Source organism: Pleurodeles waltl, chromosome 7, assembly GCF_031143425.1.
Source record: "Pleurodeles waltl isolate 20211129_DDA chromosome 7, aPleWal1.hap1.20221129, whole genome shotgun sequence".
Lineage (NCBI taxonomy): Eukaryota > Metazoa > Chordata > Amphibia > Caudata > Salamandridae > Pleurodeles > Pleurodeles waltl.
The window spans coordinates 1,342,982,377-1,342,991,474 of record NC_090446.1 but is presented as its reverse complement, the minus strand read 5'-3'; positions in this window follow the sequence as shown (position 1 = coordinate 1,342,991,474).

Here is a 9,098-nt window from a genome sequence, read left to right as displayed (position 1 = left end):
TGCCATCACTTCAAATTCACCTGTCCTAAATGACTATTAGTCGCCCCTACCTACCCCTTACTTAACTACCTACGATCTCCTCCTTCTGTCTTCCTAAGCTGGGTGGGTGGGTGGTCCTAAATAAATCACCCTCCTACGCTAACGTCGGCGCGGTGAAGAGGCCGACCCCACCCTCCACCCCCCCTTATATCTCCTGCCTAAAACCCACCCCCACCTACCTCTCAACCAATGAGGCGTCTTGCACGCCACTTCCCTTTCCCGAAAATGCCCGCGGAGAGACTAGACTGCGTCTCTCCCTCTCCGCGGGCCCCTCCATCGGGACATACAGGCGTGACACTCTTGTTGGTGTAAAAGGTCATTTATTAGAACAGGTTTTAAACATCATTACTCAAAACTTAACTATATCTCCTTTAAACAGACTTTAACTTAAACAATTCCTTTTCCTTTATTTCCTCCTTAAAATATCTCCCTTCAATTTCCCTACCGTATCTACTCCCCTATTCTTCCCATGCCATCCCTGCCTGTAGCCTACCCCTCCCCGCTCTGATCCTTCAAATCCTTGTTTTTCCTCCTGGAAGGGTGGACAAGCCCGCACCTGGCTCTCCACCCTCCCCCATCTCCTGCCATCACTTCAAATTCACCTGTCCTAAATGACTATTAGTCGGCCCTACCTACCCCTTACTTAACTACCTACGATCTCCTCCTTCTGTCTTCCTAAGCTGGGTGGGTGGGTGGTCCTAAATAAATCACCCTCCTACGCTAACGTCGGCGCGGTGAAGAGGCCGACCCCACCCTCCACCCCCCCCTTATATCTCCTGCCTAAAACCCACCCCCACCTACCTCTCAACCAATGAGGCGTCTTGCGCGCCACTTCCCTTTCCCGAAAATGCCCGCGGAGAGACTAGACTGCGTCTCTCCCTCTCCGCGGGCCCCTCCATCGGGACATACAGGCGTGACACTCTTGTTGGTGTAAAAGGTCATTTATTAGAACAGGTTTTAAACATCATTACTCAAAACTTAACTATATCTCCTTTAAACAGACTTTAACTTAAACAATTCCTTTTCCTTTATTTCCTCCTTAAAATATCTCCCTTCAATTTCCCTACCGTATCTACTCCCCTATTCTTCCCATGCCTTCCCTGCCTGTAGCCTACCCCTCCCCGCTCTGATCCTTCAAATCCTTGTTTTTCCCCCTGGAAGGGTGGACAAGCCCGCACCTGGCTCTCCACCCTCCCCCATCTCCTGCCATCACTTCAAATTCACCTGTCCTAAATGACTATTAGTCGCCCCTACCTACCCCTTACTTAACTACCTACAATCTCCTCCTTCTGTCTTCCTAAGCTGGGTGGGTGGGTGGTCCTAAATAAATCACCCTCCTACGCTAACGTCGGCGTGGTGAAGAGGCCGACCCCACCCTCCACCCCCCCTTATATCTCCTGCCTAAAACCCACCCCCACCTACCTCTCAACCAATGAGGCGTCTTGCGCGCCACTTCCCTTTCCCGAAAATGCCCGCGGAGAGACTAGACTGCGTCTCTCCCTCTCCGCGGGCCCCTCCATCGGGACATACAGGCGTGACACTCTTGTTGGTGTAAAAGGTCATTTATTAGAACAGGTTTTAAACATCATTACTCAAAACTTAACTATATCTCCTTTAAACAGACTTTAACTTAAACAATTCCTTTTCCTTTATTTCCTCCTTAAAATATCTCCCTTCAATTTCCCTACCGTATCTACTCCCCTATTCTTCCCATGCCTTCCCTGCCTGTAGCCTACCCCTCCCCTCTCTGATCCTTCAAATCCTTGTTTTTTCCCCTGGAAGGGTGGACAAGCCCGCACCTGGCTCTCCACCCTCCCCCATCTCCTGCCAACCAGGGAAACCCGTGAGGCGTTTCACTGCCCCACCCTCTCTTATTCCTTGGTACACAAATTTGTACCCCATGCGCTTTCTAACATCAGTCTCAATTCTGTGATATAATACACATTGCCCAGTTGTGATAAATGTACCCCATCATCGCGAAACAAATATTTTTCTTGTTCTTTTATGTCCTCGTGTCTCAGCACTTTGATCCCCTGGGCCCAGCAGAAAACTCTCATAGCTCTGTTCAATTTTTTCTGAGCCCGCTCTATGGCTCCGTGATTGATAACCCCTCTCCAAGCCCTTCTTGGCACAAATTCCGTCCAAATCAAGCATGTTCCACATAGTTTGTGTTTTAAAAGTTCCAAATCCCTCTGCATCATTTGAATCAAAGTGAGCCCCGATAGTTTCACCAGATCATTCTCCCCCAAATGTATCAATAACAAATCTGGACACCCCCAATGCGGCAAGTTACTCGTGATAAATGGAAGCAGGCTCCCCCACCTCATACCAGTCTTGCCCCACCAACGCACTTCATGGTTTCTGCTGGGCAGCCCCAATGATCTGCCATAAACTTGCTTCTCTGCAAATTTCGCCGCCCAATGTACAAACGAATGGCCGACCAACCACGTCGTCATCTTTCCCTTCTCTGGCCCAGCCACGCAACCTGTAAAGAAAAAACATTGTAACAAACTGCCTATATACACAAACCCTCCCCCCCTCCCTCCCCTATCCTTCCTCTTCTGTCTGTACCGTATTCTTCACGGCCTAACATATCTTTCGCAGCACCTCGACTTCCATCTCCCTATGGCCTTGATCTTAGCCCAATCCCATCCCAAGTGTGCTGCCTCTGTTGCCGCGCCAATCCTAAAAGAGTGCCTTCCATAATCACCTGCGCGCCGCCCTACCCTTCCAAGTGCCATTCTCATGACTTGTAAAAGTTGGTAACTTGTTAGCTTCTTTCCTGACGCATGCATAAAAACACCTGTTTCACCTGCCCCATGCCATCTGTCTTTGAAACTGACCCATTCCTCAAACGGGCAAGCTAAATCCACACCCCCTTTTCTCAACCATATCCATTTGCCTTTTCCCAGCTGGTCAGTTTTTGACCGTCTTAACCATATCCCCAACCTGTCTCTATGCACATAAACCTCTTTTCTCCTTACCCCAATTTCTTTTCCCACCCCCAACAACTCTGATACTCTAAAAGCGCCAAAAAACATCCACAACATACATAACCTAAACAAGCCCACCTCGTATTCATCCCTACAACAAACTGGTAACACCTGTAACATCTCTACCAACATTTCAAACGTAATGGGCTCCCTGGCTGGCTTGTCTCCGCTCGCTCTAACTTTGCTCCATCCCCTCAGCATTTTGCCCAGTAAGTCATTACGCGCTGGATCATAACCAAAAAACAATTTGCCATAAAAAGACACACCAGCCAATTTCCCCCCAATAGTAGCTGGAGATAAACCCTCCCCGATCAGAAACAGCACGAAACGTCTAGTCCTGGCTTCCAGCATTGGCAGGCTTTGTGCCCAGAAATTGCCCCAAAACCGTTCAAAAGATTGAAACTCCAACCATGCCATTCTGTAATTATGCCGCGTGGATACTGCTAATGACATCTCCACCAGCCCCGTGATCATCATGCCCCCCTTTCCCAGATGTCTGCCGGGACCACTGTCTTGTTCCGATCCGCTCCAGGTGCCAATTCGCGGAAACGCCGCCACTGTGAACGAGATAGTGAGTCTGCAATCTCGTTGTAAATCCCCGGTATATGTGCAGCTTTAAAAATAACATTCAATGACAGGCATAAGAACATGAACTGGCGCAACAAGCGCAAAACTCTGAGGTCCCTTGCTCTCTGTCTATTGACCAATTCTACCACTGCCATATTGTCTATCTGAAAAATCACTGTCCTGTTCGCTAATTCTTGACCCCACACTGCCAGTGCAACTAGAAGGGGAAAAAACTCCAAGAACGCAATGCTTCTCCCTTGCTGCATCCAAACTGCCGGCCATCTCTCCGCACACCACCTCCCGTCCCAATACAAACCAAAACCTGACGCTCCTGCTGCGTCTGAAAAAATTTGTATTTGCCATACCGTGTCCGCCTCTCCAAAAGACATCGGCACTCCATTGAAATGTCTCAGAAAAATCTCCCACACTCTAATGTCTTCTCGCAACGACAATGATACTCGTATCCTGTGGTGCGGAAGCACAGCACCTGACATGGAAAGTCCCAAACGCCTACAAAAGGTTCTACCTCCCCTAACTACCCTGCACGCAAAATTAAGGTATCCTAACAGCTTCTGAGCCGTTCTCAGGTCCATCTCGCGCAAAGTGCGCACCTCCTCTAGGCAATCTAGAATTTCCCTCACTTTTGCCGCTGGCAACCTGGCGACCAAATTTTTTGTATCCAGTTCAATGCCCAAAAAGGTTAGAATCGGCACTGGGCCTTCCGTTTTTTCTGGGGCCAAAGGCACACCTGCCTGTTGTGTCAGATTTTGGAAAGCGTCCAGGGCCCGCCCACATGCCCCAGATGCCGCTGGCCCTACAAATAGGAAATCGTCTGGGTAATGCGTCACCCACCTATGACCGCTCACCCTTACGAAAACCCATTGTAAAAAGGTGCTGAAAGTCTCAAAAAGGGCACATGATATCGAGCAGCCCATGGGCAGCACCCTGTCCACGTATATGCTGCCATCCAGCTGCATGCCCAAGAGGTCAAAATCTGCCGGATGAATAGGGAGCAGTCTAAAGGCTGATTGAATGTCGCATTTTGCCAATTCCGCCATCCTGCCACATTTCAAAACTAACTTTATCGCATCATCAAATAATGCGTAAATTACTTTAGAGTCCTCTTGGGCAATAAAGTCGTTGACCGACGTCCCTTCCGGCCAAGACAAATGATGAATCAACCGGAATTCTCCTTGTGCTTTCTTGGGTACCACTCCCAAGGGGGATATCATAAGGGTGTCACTTGGCCACCCAGAGAATGGGCCTGCTATTCTGCCTAAGGCTACCTCTTTTGCCAATTTGTCATGTACTATCTGCGGGCGTTCTTTGGCTGACCGCAAATTGTCAGCCCATCTACGTTGCCGAGGGCCTTGGTAACCTATTCTAAAACCTTCTCTAAAACCCCATTCGAGTAGGCGCGCTTTATCCCTGTCTGGGTATCTATGCAACCATGGTAACAGAAATTCCAGTCTAACTGGTGTAGGCCCCTTTTGGTGTAGGAGTGCCATGCCCCCCTCTCCCTCTAGCAGCCCTCCACTGTTCAGCTGGGCTGGACAATGAGAAACATTGGGTGACTGGATGACGGCCCCCGCACTTGGAGCAGTCATGCTTGAATCTGCATTGTGCCCTGGAACAAAAACCTTTGTTAAAATTCCAACAAGCCCCTGCCGTTGTCCCTGTTGTCTTAGTAGTATTGCCCGCCCCTCCCTGGGCGGGGCGAGCTTGAAAGGGCTTATAAGTCACTGGCAGGCCACTCGCAGTGTGAGTGGACGCCGCGGTCTACGCCGATGCCATCCATTGCATCCACAATTCGGGGTCCACGTCACCCCACGGTTTCTCTGGATTAACACTCACCCGGGCCCTGAATTCCTCATCATAACTGAGCCATGCAAAACCTCCAAAATGCATCTGTGCCTTTCTAATTATATCCATGTATTTGAAAAGTGCAATGGCTCTGTCCGGGTATTTCTCGCAGTATATACTGGCGAATATCAAAAAGGCCGATGTCCAGTTATCCATTGTTATTGGCACCCGAGGTCTACGCGCTAGCTCCCATTCCTCCTCCTTGGACCCTTCCTTTGCCTGTATGTCCCTATGCAACAGTTTAAACACGTCCACATATTCGTGTTTCCATATTTTGTTTTTTGTTTTTTCCGCCACATGCGAACCTAGAGGCATGGCTAAACCCATGTACGGCAGTCTCTTTCTGTGACCTCCCCCTTCTTTATCCTCTACCGTCTTTTCTCCCGTATCCTCCTTCCCCGTTGTAGCCGTACCACTCATGGCTGTGCCTTCCTTGTCCTTGTTCTCGACCGTCTTCTGAATGTCGTTATCACCTGCCCTCTCTAGAACTGACCCATCCCCTACCCCAATGGACCTTCTTGTGTTAGCCTCCTTCATTATCCCACTCCCTTCGCCCCACACTGACCACCAGTTCTTACCTCCAGCGGTGTCTGCCAGACTCCTCGGTATTCTTTTTAGGCTTCTGCCTCGCGGCGTAACTTGCCGACCGCCCACGGGGCCTTCCAGCGGAGCTCCCACCTGTAAAACAGAGCACGAAGAGGTTGCGCTGCTCTTGCGCCCTCGCCCGCCCCCTTTGGGAACCGTATTCACCTCCCAATCACGTATTTCGCCATCCTCCCATTCATCCCCTTCCTCCTCATAGTCCAGCTCAAGCTCGTCATCTCCTTCCCACTGGCCCCTGCGCTGGCCGGAATCTCTAGTATTGTCCAATATACTCGTACTTGCTTCCCCACCCGCATGACGCGTGCCATCGGGACGGTGTCCGTGGTCCCTCGGTGTGGAGAAGGCCACTGCAGACCCCTCCAGAGCTTCGTGCTAACGCGTTTGGGCCGTATTACGCCCAGTTGGCGTATTCCGTCTCTTGCCAACCTCTGCCGCTGGCATTGCTGCCCTTCTACCCCTGTGACCATCTGCGTCACCGGGTTTCACCGCGCCTACTGCCCCTTCGGCCGCTCGAGCCTCTTGTCTCTGTTCTCCCCTTGCCTGTGGCACCCATACCCAGGTTCCACCTCCCTGCCCCGGTTGTTGTGGCCCCGCCTGTCCCTTGGCCTCTCTAAGCTTTGGTGTTGTCTCACTGCGGGCCTGTGCCTCGTCCCTGTCCTTACAGAGCTGCGCCCACCTGGCCTCCGTTTCTGCCACTGCCTTGCGCTGTTCCCTTATTCTGGCCTCTAAGTCCAATGTCTCTGCCTGGTCCCAGGCCACCTGCATATGCGGGCTCAGGTCCCCCGCGGTCCCTGCTCCCTGTGCTGCCTTGACTTTCCCTCCCTTGGCCTGGCGGGGCGTTGCCTTGGACCTTCCTGGTCCGCCCCTGTGCCTTCTGGCATATTTTCCTCTTTTCTTGACGGGCGCCCCGAAAAACCCAGGGCTATAGGCCTCCCCCCTGTGGTATGACAAATCTAAAGGGGCAAAATCCCCACTGGTCCCCGCTATAGGTTGCTCTGCCTCCTTGCTATGACTGTCGTCTGCTGCCTCCCCCGCCTTGGGTCCCCCGCTGCCTGCTGGGTCCGCGCCTATTTGCGCGCTGGCTGTCGCTGCGTCCTGCGAAACCTGGTTTTCCCCGCCAAACATCAGCGGGCTCTGCGTCCCGTGGGGAACCTGCTGCGTGATCGGGGCCTGCCCGGGGGCTATCGCCTCGTCATCTCCTTCCCCTTCAGAGTCCTGCGACTCGCACGCCGCTATTGCGGCCGCCACCCGCCCCGATGCCGCCCTGCTGGGGCGTGTCATCCCCACCCAGGCCTGATCTAGGACCCCAGGTCTAAGCAAATCCGCCCTCCCTGCCTCGCCTAGCACGCGTAGTGCGGCCCTGACTGCCTCCGCATCGTGACCGGTGGCCATGTTGTGGCCTGTACTTCGCTTGTTGCAACTACCCCAGGCTTATTGGCTGCGTATGCGTCTCCAATGGGAGTCTTGGTTTGGTCTATCTTGAATGCTGTGCATGTATATATTCGTTTGTCTTATTATTATTATTATCCCTTTTTTTTTGTGTTTTTTTTGTGTGCCCCAAAACTATCTGGCCCCGCTCAGGGTATGCCCTGCGCTGTCCCTTGCCTTTGGGAGGTGTCCAGCTATCTGCCTAAATGCTGCCCAGAAATTGTAAAAGCAAAAGAGCAGGACAATCTATTTTTTTTTTTTTTTGGGAAGGCCCTTACACATGGCCTAGAGCTCTTTAATGGCCCCGGGGGCCCCGCGTGTCGGTTTCAGCAAGGCCTGCACCTGCCGGTTTATGCCACGCTCCTCCCAGTGTCCTTAATTGTGGCAAAAAAAACCCAGGGGCCGCCTCCCGCAAGCGCGCGGCTCCGCGCTGTACAATTAATGAAAAGGGGGTGGGGCCGGCCTTCCCCGATCTCCCCGCCGGTTTTCTGCCCAACGGAGCCGCTCCCCCCGTCAAAAACAGGCCGCCCGCACCTTCCGCCGGTGCCTTGAGTAATGGAAAGGAGGGGGAAAATTACAACGGCCCCGCGAGGCGGGGCGTCTGCCTATTGATAAAAAATCCTCCCCAGCCTAGCCCTGTGGCCTAACTGGCCTACACCAACTCCTTACCTCCACCTCCTAAATAAATCACCCTCCTACGCTAACGTCGGCGCGGTGAAGAGGCCGACCCCACCCTCCACCCCCCCTTATATCTCCTGCCTAAAACCCACCCCCACCTACCTCTCAACCAATGAGGCGCCTTGCGCGCCACTTCCCTTTCCCGAAAATGCCCACGGAGAGACTAGACTGCGTCTCTCCCTCTCCGCGGGCCCCTCCAAGGCTGTGGCCAGGGCTGCCGAGAGGAGGCGCAGCAGTGCGGTTCTGCAGCCCGAAGGAGGACGGGAGAAGGGCCTCTGCTGTTATTTGGGCCCCTCAGCAGCACTGATAATCATCATAATGGTGCGGCCGAGCCCGGGCTGCTTGGTGAAGAGGGGCGGGGTCGCAGTCCCGAGGCCCATGGAGTGCGACCGGAGGAAGAGGTGCCTGTTTGCCACTAAATGCTGCAAGGGGCCCGAATGCCCAAAGCTGAGCCAGCCGCCCAGGAAGTGTGGGGCAACTGTGGGTGACCACCGAGGCAGTGGAGAGAGGTGTGTGGTGCCCTGACAGGTGGTGAGAGCCGGAGGGCCCCTTAACGAATACAGCATGGGGGAGAGAGGCAGAGTGGCCCTCAGCCACATTCACATCTCCAGCGAACATAATGGCCACTGCCCTGAGAGAGCAGGGGGTCAGAACGGAGAGAGCATCTGCACCAGCCTTACATAGGGATGGCAAAGAGAGGAGGCCAGATATTGAGCGGCAACCAAGAGGTGAATCTGCAGACAGGGAGCGGTAAGGTGCCCTGACAGGACGCTGATGGTGTGTGTGTTCACCGTCGTCCTGTCTCACCGGGGAGTGGTGGACATCTCCCATTCAGTCTGCTGAGGGGTTGTGTCTAGGCCTGACCTGACCCTATTGGCTAGGGTACCCATGATTGGGGGCCCTGACACTGGCTTTCCTGTACCTTGC